General features: G+C 44.6%; 1 pseudogene; it reads left to right on the top strand.

Annotated features, from left to right (window-relative positions):
• The first annotated feature begins 707 nt into the window (after positions 1-707).
• Positions 708-7,280, top strand: LOC123170056 (uncharacterized; annotated as a pseudogene).
• The last annotated feature ends 3,105 nt before the right edge of the window (positions 7,281-10,385 follow it).

The following is a 10,385-nucleotide window of genomic DNA, read 5'->3' as shown; positions in this document are numbered from 1 at the left end:
CGGAGAAACACCCCCAAGGTTTTGGTCACCGAATGAAATTTTGATGTTTCCCATGGTTACCAGTATTTCAGTGCCCACCCGGTAAATCTCCATACCAAGCAAAAAACGCCATTTTTTGAAAATTTTGATTTTAAACGCTCGATCGGCGGCTGGATCGGCCCCCATGCTGAGAAAAAAAAATGCCCGGCCGCCCGATCCAGCCACCGATCGGTGGCTGGATTGTGCCCCCATACCGAGGAAAAATTACCTCCCCCACCCCCCTCGGGCGTCTGATCCAGGCGCCGATCGGCCTCAGACCGAGTAAAGTAGGTATGATCTAAGTAATTTTACAAGAGTTGGTTCTAGCGTGTTGGTAGACCGCGCAGATACAGAAGCAAGATAGACATGACAGCGGCGGCACCTCTGAGCTGGCGCATTTACGACCCACGCGCCCCACCGACGCCGAAAAGGATTGCACACGCGTTTTCTCCCCCGGCCGTGTTCTCGGCCAGATACAGACTGGAAAAAAACACAAAGAATAAGGTCAATGCTATACCAAACATAACATAGCACAAAAACTAGGTCATGTAGAGTATATCTTTTTGAAAAGCAATTTTGATGTAGGAAAGACCAAAAAAATTCCTGGCATTAAATGGAAGATTAGGATAAAGATGGAGACCTTGGCATGAAGGAAGGAGGGGAGGGGAGGGGCATTTTGGTCTTTTGGCCGGAGCAGAGGAAAAGGAATAAACAAACTAGACGGGCTCCTCCTCTCCTTCCTTCCTCCCTTCGTCTCCTCCGATCCATCCATCCAAACCCTAGCCGATCCATCCCTCCCCGGCCGCCCGATCCCGCCGCCGATCGGCCCATGACCGCCGCCTCCACCGGCGGCGGCGACGGCGGAGGTGGAGGCGGGGGCGCGTCCTCCCCGGCGGCGCCGCGGGCCATGAAGCGCGAGCTGGCCTTCGCGCTGCAGTCCCTCTCGGAGATCACCGCCTCCCCCGGCCGCACCCGCTCCGGCCGCTCCCTCCTCGCCTCCCCCGCTCTCCCCTCCTCGCCCGCCAAGCGCCGGAAGACCACCGCCAGATCCGACCCCCCGCCCCTGGATCTGGTCTCCCCGCCCACCCCGCCCCTCGACGCCGAGGCGCCCAAGGCCGCCCTCCACCACGCCGCCGATGGGCTGCCCCTCGACGCCCTGCTGCCGCCCGAGGTAGCTTCGGCCTTGGATGCGGAGGTGCTGCCCGAGGTGCCGCCCTTGGATGCAGAGCTACTGCCCCTGCCTGCCACCGATGGGTTGCCCCTCGATGCTGCCCTGGTGCCCGCCGAGGTAGCCAGCCAAGATGCTGCCCCGCCGCCGCCCAAGGTCAGCCACAACGCTGCTGAGGTGCTGCCCGAGGTCAGCCACAATGCTACAGAGGCGCTGTCCTTGGCTGCTGAGGTCAGCCACAACACTACGGAGGCGCCGTCCTTGGCTGCCGAGGTGCTGCCTGAGGTCAGCCACAGCGCTCCCGAGGTGCTGCCTGAGGTCAGCCACAGCGCTCCCGAGGTGCTGCCCTTGGCTGCCGAGATGATGCCCGAGGTCAGCCACCCCCACAATGCTGCTGAGGCGCAGCCGGTGGCCAACCAAGATGCTGCCACCGAGGCGTCACCAAAGGCCAGCCACTCTGACGACGTCGTCATGGTGGACGCCGAGGCGCAGCTCAATGCTCAAGGCGACGCAGACCTCATGGGCCCCTGCGCCTACCCGGCGTCAATGGAGAAGAAGAAGGAAGAGGAGGGGGACGGGTCCAATGCTGCCGTCCCCACTCAGCACCAAATGGATGGACTCCCTGCTCCTCTAACAGAGGCTGAATCTGCTGGCGAGGCGGCAACACAGGACGCAGGAGTCGAGCCCAGCACTGCTGCTGCGCATGCAATGCCCGACGCTGAAGAGGGCGCTAGCATGGAATTGGATGCACCTTCGGCTTTGCTTGAGTCCACTGCTGGACTGGACAGTGCGTTGGCTGATCCTCCTGTGGCCGCCGAGGATGCCACCATACCTGCCTCCACTGCCATGGACGCTGAGGATGCCGCGACACCAGTTTCCACTGCCAAGACCATCAAGCCTAAAAGACGCTTCACACGGTCGCTGCTTGGACTGGACAGAGAGACTGCAGCCAGTGAAATTATAGGAGACGCCTCGCTTGATTTGTCTGCAACACCAGGGAGGAGGTTCACAAGGTCACTGCTCAAGCCAAAGGTTGAGGCGCCTCCTGCCAGCAGCCCGGTTGTGCCTGAGGAGCCCGTCGACAGCACACCAGAGACCCCTCCACCGGTGACGAAGATGGAGATGAAGATGTCCAAGAAAGTTGCCTGCCTCTCAAAGCACCCAGGCAACACCAGAGATTTGCTCAGCACAGGACTGCTCGAGGGAATGCCGGTTATGTACATCATCCCTAATAGCAAGGTATGAGACAATCAGTCATAACTTTTATCAACAGTTTTACTCCATTTGAGGATTGCACGAGCCTATCACCGCACCAGTATTTTATTAAGCTTCATGATATATTAGGTTAGCCGAGTAATCTGTATTCAGGAAGTTTTTCTGTTCAGTCAATACATACATGTGTTTGCTTTTGCCGTGTTAAGTCATCTGCTAGACCTTGACAATAGTGAATCCATCTGCGACAGAATGCCAGTAGCTTTGATGATATGTTCTGTTATTTGAGAACATCCAGGTACTAGTTACAATCAAATGTGTGATAACTTGTTGGAGACCAACAGTCTCACCCTATTTGCCTCAGTTTTGAATGCAACACTTATAGCTATGCTATGTTATATTATGATGAAGTAGCAATGAATCCCATATCTTGCTGCTCAAGATGCCTCATGTAATATATAAATATTATCTCTCTTTTTTAGAGCGTGAAATTTTAATGCAGTACAATTAATATGGATGTTGTTTGCAAGTTGCAGAAGCCTGTGCTTAAAGGTGTGATTGCAGGTTGCAATATACGTTGCTTTTGTGTTAAGTGTGATGGCTCCAAGGTTAGTATTTCTTCCCTTCAAAAGGAAAAATAGGTTAGTGCTAACTACTGTATCTGTAAGCCGTTGCAGGACACACAAAAATGTTTACATAATGTTGTTCTCCTTCTGAATTTTACAGGCTATTACCACATATTTCTTCGAACTACATGCTGGAAGCAGCAAAAAACACCCTGCAGAGTACATCTACTTAGCAAATGGTAATAGTTTGCGGGATGTGCTGCGTGCCTGTGAAAGTTCTCCTTTGGATTCTCTAGATAAAACAATCCAGTCCTGCATTGATCCCATGCTTACAAGGACCCGCACGAATTGTCTGAACTGCAACGGTGAGACTTTCATGCTTATGTAATTCAGAGAGTTGTAGTAGTTTCCTTTGGTGCCTTTGCTTATGTCTCCTAATGTTGCAGGTGAGCTACCTTCACAAACGGAAGAACAGTTTCTGTGCCATCAGTGTTGCCCAGAGTCGAACCAACCTCAAGATCCTACTTCCCCGTTGGCATGCAGCAAGAGCAGTTCCAGGTGTGCAATTTAATAAGCATAATAATGTGCTAGATGTGCTCTTATGTCTCATTAACTAGAGACCAAGAGCTATTATTTACACTGTTCTATCATAAGGAAATAAATTGTAATGGCTGCATAATTTGTTCAAGAGCTATTACTTTACACCCTGCTGTTATAAGAAAATAAGTTGTCTGTATCGCTATCTGACAATACTGTTGACTTCTACTCCCTCCGTCCCATAATATAGGACGTTTTTTGACACTAGTGTTGTGTCAAAAAACGTCTTACATTATGGGACGGAGGGAGTAGTTTTGAACTTATGTTTTATCTACAAATGACATTCCTTTCCATGTTCTGTTTTGGGGTGCCATAGGCTGACTCCAAGTTCCAAGGAATCTTTGTTGAAGAGGATGTCGGCAAGCAAAGGCGCAAGTACTGGAAAAGTAACAACAAAGTCGGTACTTCTAGTTCTGTTAGTTATCCCTTTTATTTTCTCACTATTGAGCACTTAACTCATTGGTCCCTGCTTGACAAATTTTCAGGGATACGGGGCTACACAAACTGGTATTCAAGGTTTTGCTTGACGGTACTGAAGTAACCTACTATGTTGATGGGCAGGTTTGGAGCAAGATCTATTATTTCCTTATTTTCTTTAACCACACCCTGTGTTTTTTTTGTTGTTGATAATTTGCACTTGCACTGTGTAGAAAATAATCGATGGATACATCAAGGATCAAAGAATCTACTGTAACCATTGCAACAAAGTGGTGCGGCCCCTTTCTCGTCAAAGCTATTTTTTACTGCGTATCCATTTTTTCCCTGTGAATTGACCTTTTATGAGGAATATCCAGGTCAGCCCCTCAGCGTTCGAAGCTCATGCGGGTGAGGGATCAAGACGCAAACCGTAAGTCGGCTGCATCCTGTTTTTAGCTTATACCAACCTGCACTTGTCTGCTTGCTCTTATTTATCACATTGCTATCAGGTATGACAACATCTATACGTCCAATGGGGTATCCCTGCATGAGCTGTCGATGAGAATATCAAAAGACATGCAATTGTCGGAACGTGAAACTGATGATCTGTGCAGAGAATGTGGTCTAGGAGGGGATATTTTCCCTTGCAAAATGTGTCCGAGGTCATTTCACCCAGGTAGAGCCTTCCATCTTCCTAAAACTAACGGTCAATAATGCGCTAAGAGTGGTATTTTTCAGTTATTCTCTCGTAAATGATCATCTCAACCAATCTAATATGGATCTGCTTACTTACAATCTGTAGCTTGCGTTGGGCTGCCTGGAGTTCCCTCGGAGGAGTGGTTTTGTGATAACTGCACCATCCTCGTTCAGAAAGAAAAGGCTTTAGCAGCAAATAAGAATGCCAAGGCTGCTGGGAGGCAGGCCGGAGTCGATTCTATTGAGCAGATTTTGAAGAGGGCTATTAGAATCGTCCCAATCTGTGATGACCTTGGAGGATGCGCCTTATGCAAGTGAGTACTATTTGTCCTAAAATGTTGCTAGCTATGCTGTCACTTTCTTTCCTTATTTTTTGACTACTTTGTATTCTTGTAATAATCTTAACGGCAAATCTTCTTGGTGCAGGAAAAAGGATTTTAACAATTCAGTATTTGATGAGCGCACTGTGATACTCTGTGATCAAGTACGCCTTCTGCATTTCTAGAAATTGCATCCTGATCGTTACTGCTTAAATTCAACTTATGATCCTGATATTAAGACACATTTTCTTCCATCTTTTTTCTGTGCTGTTCAGTGCGAGAAAGAATACCATGTAGGATGTTTGAGGAGTGAATGGCAGGTCGACCTGAAGGTTAGCACTTAAAAACTTCATCTCCACATTTAAGTTTTTATGTGCATGATATATTAACATGGAACAAGCAGTGCTGACATCTTTGGTGGAAGATAACACAGTTAGCTTGTTTATGCTCTGCAGGAATTACCAGAAGGGGAGTGGTTCTGTTGTGATAGTTGCTCTGAGATACGCTCCTCTTTGGACAAGATGATTTCTGAAGGAGCTCAGCCTTTGTCGGAGTCAGACCTTGATATCATAAGGAAGAAGCACGAGTCAAAAGGTTTGATCATGGACACCGATACAGAGATCAGATGGCAATTGGTTGCTGGTAGAAGTGCCACTGAAGATGGCAACTCATTGCTTTCTTCTGCTGTCCCAGTTATTCATGTATGTGCTGCATTTTTTTAATCTTGTATCGTATGCTGCATTTTGTTTTGCCTCTTTACCACGCTGTTTTATCAATGTTGTATGCTAACTGGTTCGCTTGTTTGGTTGTTTTCTCCTCGCAGCAATCTTTTGATCCAATCATTGAAGCCCATACTGGTAGGGATCTAATTCCTGAGATGGTCCACGGGTAAGAGAAGATAACCGTTTTCCCATATTTTGTTCAATGCCTAGAGTAGAGCTGTGTTAAATGGGATTTCTATTTTCTTCCAGGAGAAGACCCAAGGAAGGAATGCCAGGCCAAGATTACAGTGGAATGTACTGTGCAGTCTTAACTGTAGGGTAAGAGTCTTTTATCATTTGAAGCAAAAAACTGGCCATACTTTTGCATCCAGTATCACTGAATCCTATACTTGCGTATCGCAGTTCAAATGTTGTGTCGCAGCACTTTTGCGTGTCATGGGAGGTGACGTGGCTGAACTGCCACTGGTTGCTACAAGTATGGATCTTCAAGGACTGGTGAGTTTACGGTTGCTGCTTAGCATTATATTGTCCATGCAGTCAAAAAATGAAAAATGTAGTTCTATTAAGAGTTTGACCTGTGTGTTATGACTTATTGATTCCATACTGATTTTTATTTTGTAAAATGATTATTTTTTTGTGCTGATAAAAACAGGGCTACTTCCAAGTGTTATTCTCATGCATCGAAAGGCTGCTAGTTTCGCTGAAGGTGAAGCACTTCATGCTTCCAGCCGCCCATGAAGCTGAAGCCATCTGGATGAAGAAGTTTGGCTTCTCTAAAATCCCTCAGGATCAGGTTTGTTTTGCTGTCTGCTATTTTGTTGTGTTGAGATGATGGAGGGAGTAAATCTAATCGAACTGACTGGTTGTGCAGATGGAAGCTTATCTTAACGGGGGACACCTCACCGTATTCCATGGAACCTTGAACCTGTACAAGGCCGTTCCATTGCCTGAATCTTAGCGGCATGGATGTCTTTAAGCCGCCCTTTGCTGCTTAATGGAGATATGCTCATTAGACATGTTTGTCATTCGAGGCTCTGCTGGTAACTGTACATAATAAGATGATGAAGCATGGCGAAAAGATGATGATAGTTACTGCAAATCTGAAAGAGGGGAGCATAGAAGAAAGATACCAGAAACAACCAGAAATGTTTGATCCTGTGGTGAAGATAGATGTGGAGATGCTGGAACAGGGGAAATCAGTGGTCCTCTGCCGGCTTTTGTTTTTCGTTTTGTACTTTGAGTAGGGCGTTGAGCTGAGCCGCCATGCCGAGAAGCAAGTGTTGCTGTCTTTCCATGTAAATGCCTGGCCGTCTCAGGAACTGCGGAATTTTGAGGCGAGATGTTGTCTGTTGGGTTGCGGTGGTTGAAATTTTGATCTGTTCATTGTTGGGGTGGCGCGTTTGTAAGAAGAGAGTTGGTTTCGTCGGTCTGGTTGTCGAATTTTGATGGGAAATGAGGAGAGATGTGGGGGTTGGATAAATTGGTTGCTTGTTTGTGCCTTACCTGATGGATGATACCTTGAGAGTTTTATCAACAACACCTTTTGACTCATGTGATGGCTTTAGCTTCCTTGTGTGCATTACATGTGTTTTTGCTTTGCCCCACATCCTATAGAAAACAATTTCAAAATGTGGGCCATATTTTGATTTTTGAGAATGCATGACTTTAACCAGCAGTTTTATCTTATTAGGTAGCAAAAAATGTGGCATGAAATTTATGTTGTAAGTTTCGTTTTTCAAATTGTTGCTAGCAAAACGGCCCGTCCGTTGCAATGGGAAAAAAAATATCATAATCTTCAATGGCAATCACCACATTTTGTTGCATCATCGAGATATACTGTCACTCTCAATATTGTGAAATCCTGAGGAAAAAAAATGAAATCATCAACATTTTTTTAAAATTCGTGAACATATTTGAAACTGTGAACATTTTTCAAATTCGTGAACACTTTTACAAATTTTTGAACATTTTCTAAAATCAAGAACATTTTTTGAATTCATGAACAATTTATGCTATTTGCAAACATTTTTAGAAAAATTGTGAACATTTTTAAACAATTTTCTTGAATCGGCGAACATTTCTAGAATCGATGATTTAAAAAAAAATTGGTGGAACAATTTTACAAATTCATGCACATTTTTCTGATTTAACAAACATTATTTTAAATGCATGATCATTTTTTGAACCAGCAAACATTTTATGAATGAATAAACTATTTTGTAAGTCATGAACAATTTTATAATTTTAGAATATTTTTTCATTCATGAACTTTTCTTTTGAATCGGTGAGATTTTTTTAAATTTCATTAACATTTTTTAATACACCAAATTTAAAAAAAATCATGATTTTTTTGAATTTCCCAAACATTTGTTTTTACAAAATCGCGAGCATTTTTGATTCCACAAACATTTTATGATTTATTAAAAAATTCGAAATTATAAATTTTTAAAAATTTCAAAACTTTTTAAAGTCCAAAATTAGTTAAAGTAGAAAAAACAGAAACACAAAAGAAAAAGAAAAAATGAAATTAAAAAAACAGGCCGCCCGACATTGGCCGGCCCAAATAGGCACACTGTGTCTTCGATCAGCGCGCAGAGCACGGTATAGGAGGTCCATACTGCATGGGTCAGCATTGGTGGGTAATATTTTGCAACTTTGAGGGCAACTTTGGTCCATACTGCATGGATTTCCCTGTGTAAAACGTTTTTTTATCACTTATAGATGGCATTGGTGGGTAATATTTTGCAACTTTGAGGGCAATTTCCATGACGAACCGCCAGAAGCAATACCCCTTTATTATTAGGTATAGGTATATAAATATAGATATAGATTGGTTTGGGATTGTTTTGAGAGAATATCGTAACTTATTGATTAGGAATTATCGTTACATATAGTATCTCCTAGATGCGATCTGGGAGACATGAGCCTTCGGTTAATATTTGCAATCACAGTAGAACATTCAACAAACGAAACATACAGAAGAGAAACTCTTCACCCTGATCTTATATTCACAATCACCGTGCCTACTGATGACTGGTCCAAAGCTAAAGACTTTGCCCTGTGAACAATTGGTAGACAATCATCATGAAATATGGCCTTCTGGAGTCCTTTGTCTCGAGCGAGGTTGATAGCACAATATATAGCATTATAACACCTAAAAAGCACGGACACACCAGAAACTGCCGATTTGGCATCCTGATAAAACGAATATGCCAGGATACTCGAATTCAACATCGTCTGATTTTTTTTATTTAAGAAAATTATAGTGATGCATCAGGACACGTATGTCACACGTTTGGGACACGGCCTGGCCCCAAAAACAGCCTCGAACCAATACCTAACCCTATTTTGTAGGGTCCCACACACGCTCTCCACATAAGGAACGCGCCACCGCCTCCATGAGGTGCACCCAGCCTCCAAGACAATAGTGAATGCGCAACCGCCTCCTGGATCAAAGCCGTCACCGGCGACGCCTAGACTTGACCGACGACCGCTACCCCCAGCAGCAGCCTCTCCTTGTAGTCATAGGTAACCCAACAAACTCTCCTCATTCCTCAACTCCTTCATCTTTTATTCTTCCGATTTTCTACCATTAAGCTGCTAGATGTTGCTTGTTGGCCTGCTGTCCTTTGAATGCTTGTGTAGATGTTGTTGTTTGCTACCCATGTTGTGTTTCTCTTTGAATGCTTCTGCTCCCGCTGCTCGCTTGAATAGTTGAATCAATGCTTATGCTTGTGCTGTTGTTCAATCTTGAACGACGAATGCTTGATTGGTGATTCACTGCTTGTTGTTAGCTTGTTAGGTAGCATGATAGTTGGGAGCGACACAATCGGTAGCCAATCGTCCATGAGCGAGAGTGACGGGCAGCCTGGTCATGGTGTTGTAATCCCGAGTATCTTTTGTGGGCTTATGTGGGGAACCTTGTACCACAAACATATGCTGGTGCTGTTGTTGATGCTGCCTCGGGTAACCGTGGAGGAAACACAAAGTTTTGTTTCAGATTCTGTAACAAAATCTACCCAGGCAGTTATTCAAGAGTGAGGCTTCATCTTCTTCAGATAAAAAAGAAAGATATAGCAACCCGTGACAAAATTCCACACCCTGCCTTTGAACAACTTTGCAAGCAAGACATAGCAGCCCATCAGCTCGTTGAACATGGTGCAAGCATACAATTCCTTTACCTCCCTATAATGCATCTCTTCCAACAAAAAAAGGAAAGTAAACAATTACTGAAGAGAGTTTTAATATTGAATATCCGACAACAAGCCGATGCTCATATTGCTACAACATTTTTTACTGCAGGAGTGTAATTGTATAACAATATTTTCCTTTCTTGTCAAGCATGGTAAAATTTAATCTATTGCTAAGTTGCTGACTGTATGGTGGGTTTGTGCATATTGCAGGGTTTCCATTCAATCTTGCAAGGAACCCTAACTTTAGGGCAACCATCACCTTTGTTGTGAACAATAGCTTGGGTGGGTATGTGCCTCCAGAATGCACTGAGGGAAATTGTTCTTGACCAAAGCGAAGAAGCATATTAAGAGGAGCCTACAACTCATCAAATCTACATGGTTGAACAAATGAGTGACTATTGCAACTATTGGTTGGTATGAACCTTAAAGGCGACCCATTTTGAACTTCATGGCAGTGACAGAAGGTGGCCCAATGT

This window comes from Triticum aestivum, chromosome 7D (genome assembly GCF_018294505.1).
Source record: "Triticum aestivum cultivar Chinese Spring chromosome 7D, IWGSC CS RefSeq v2.1, whole genome shotgun sequence".
Lineage (NCBI taxonomy): Eukaryota > Viridiplantae > Streptophyta > Magnoliopsida > Poales > Poaceae > Triticum > Triticum aestivum.
Note: the sequence above shows the minus strand (reverse complement) of the source record. Positions and strands in the feature narration are given on the sequence as shown.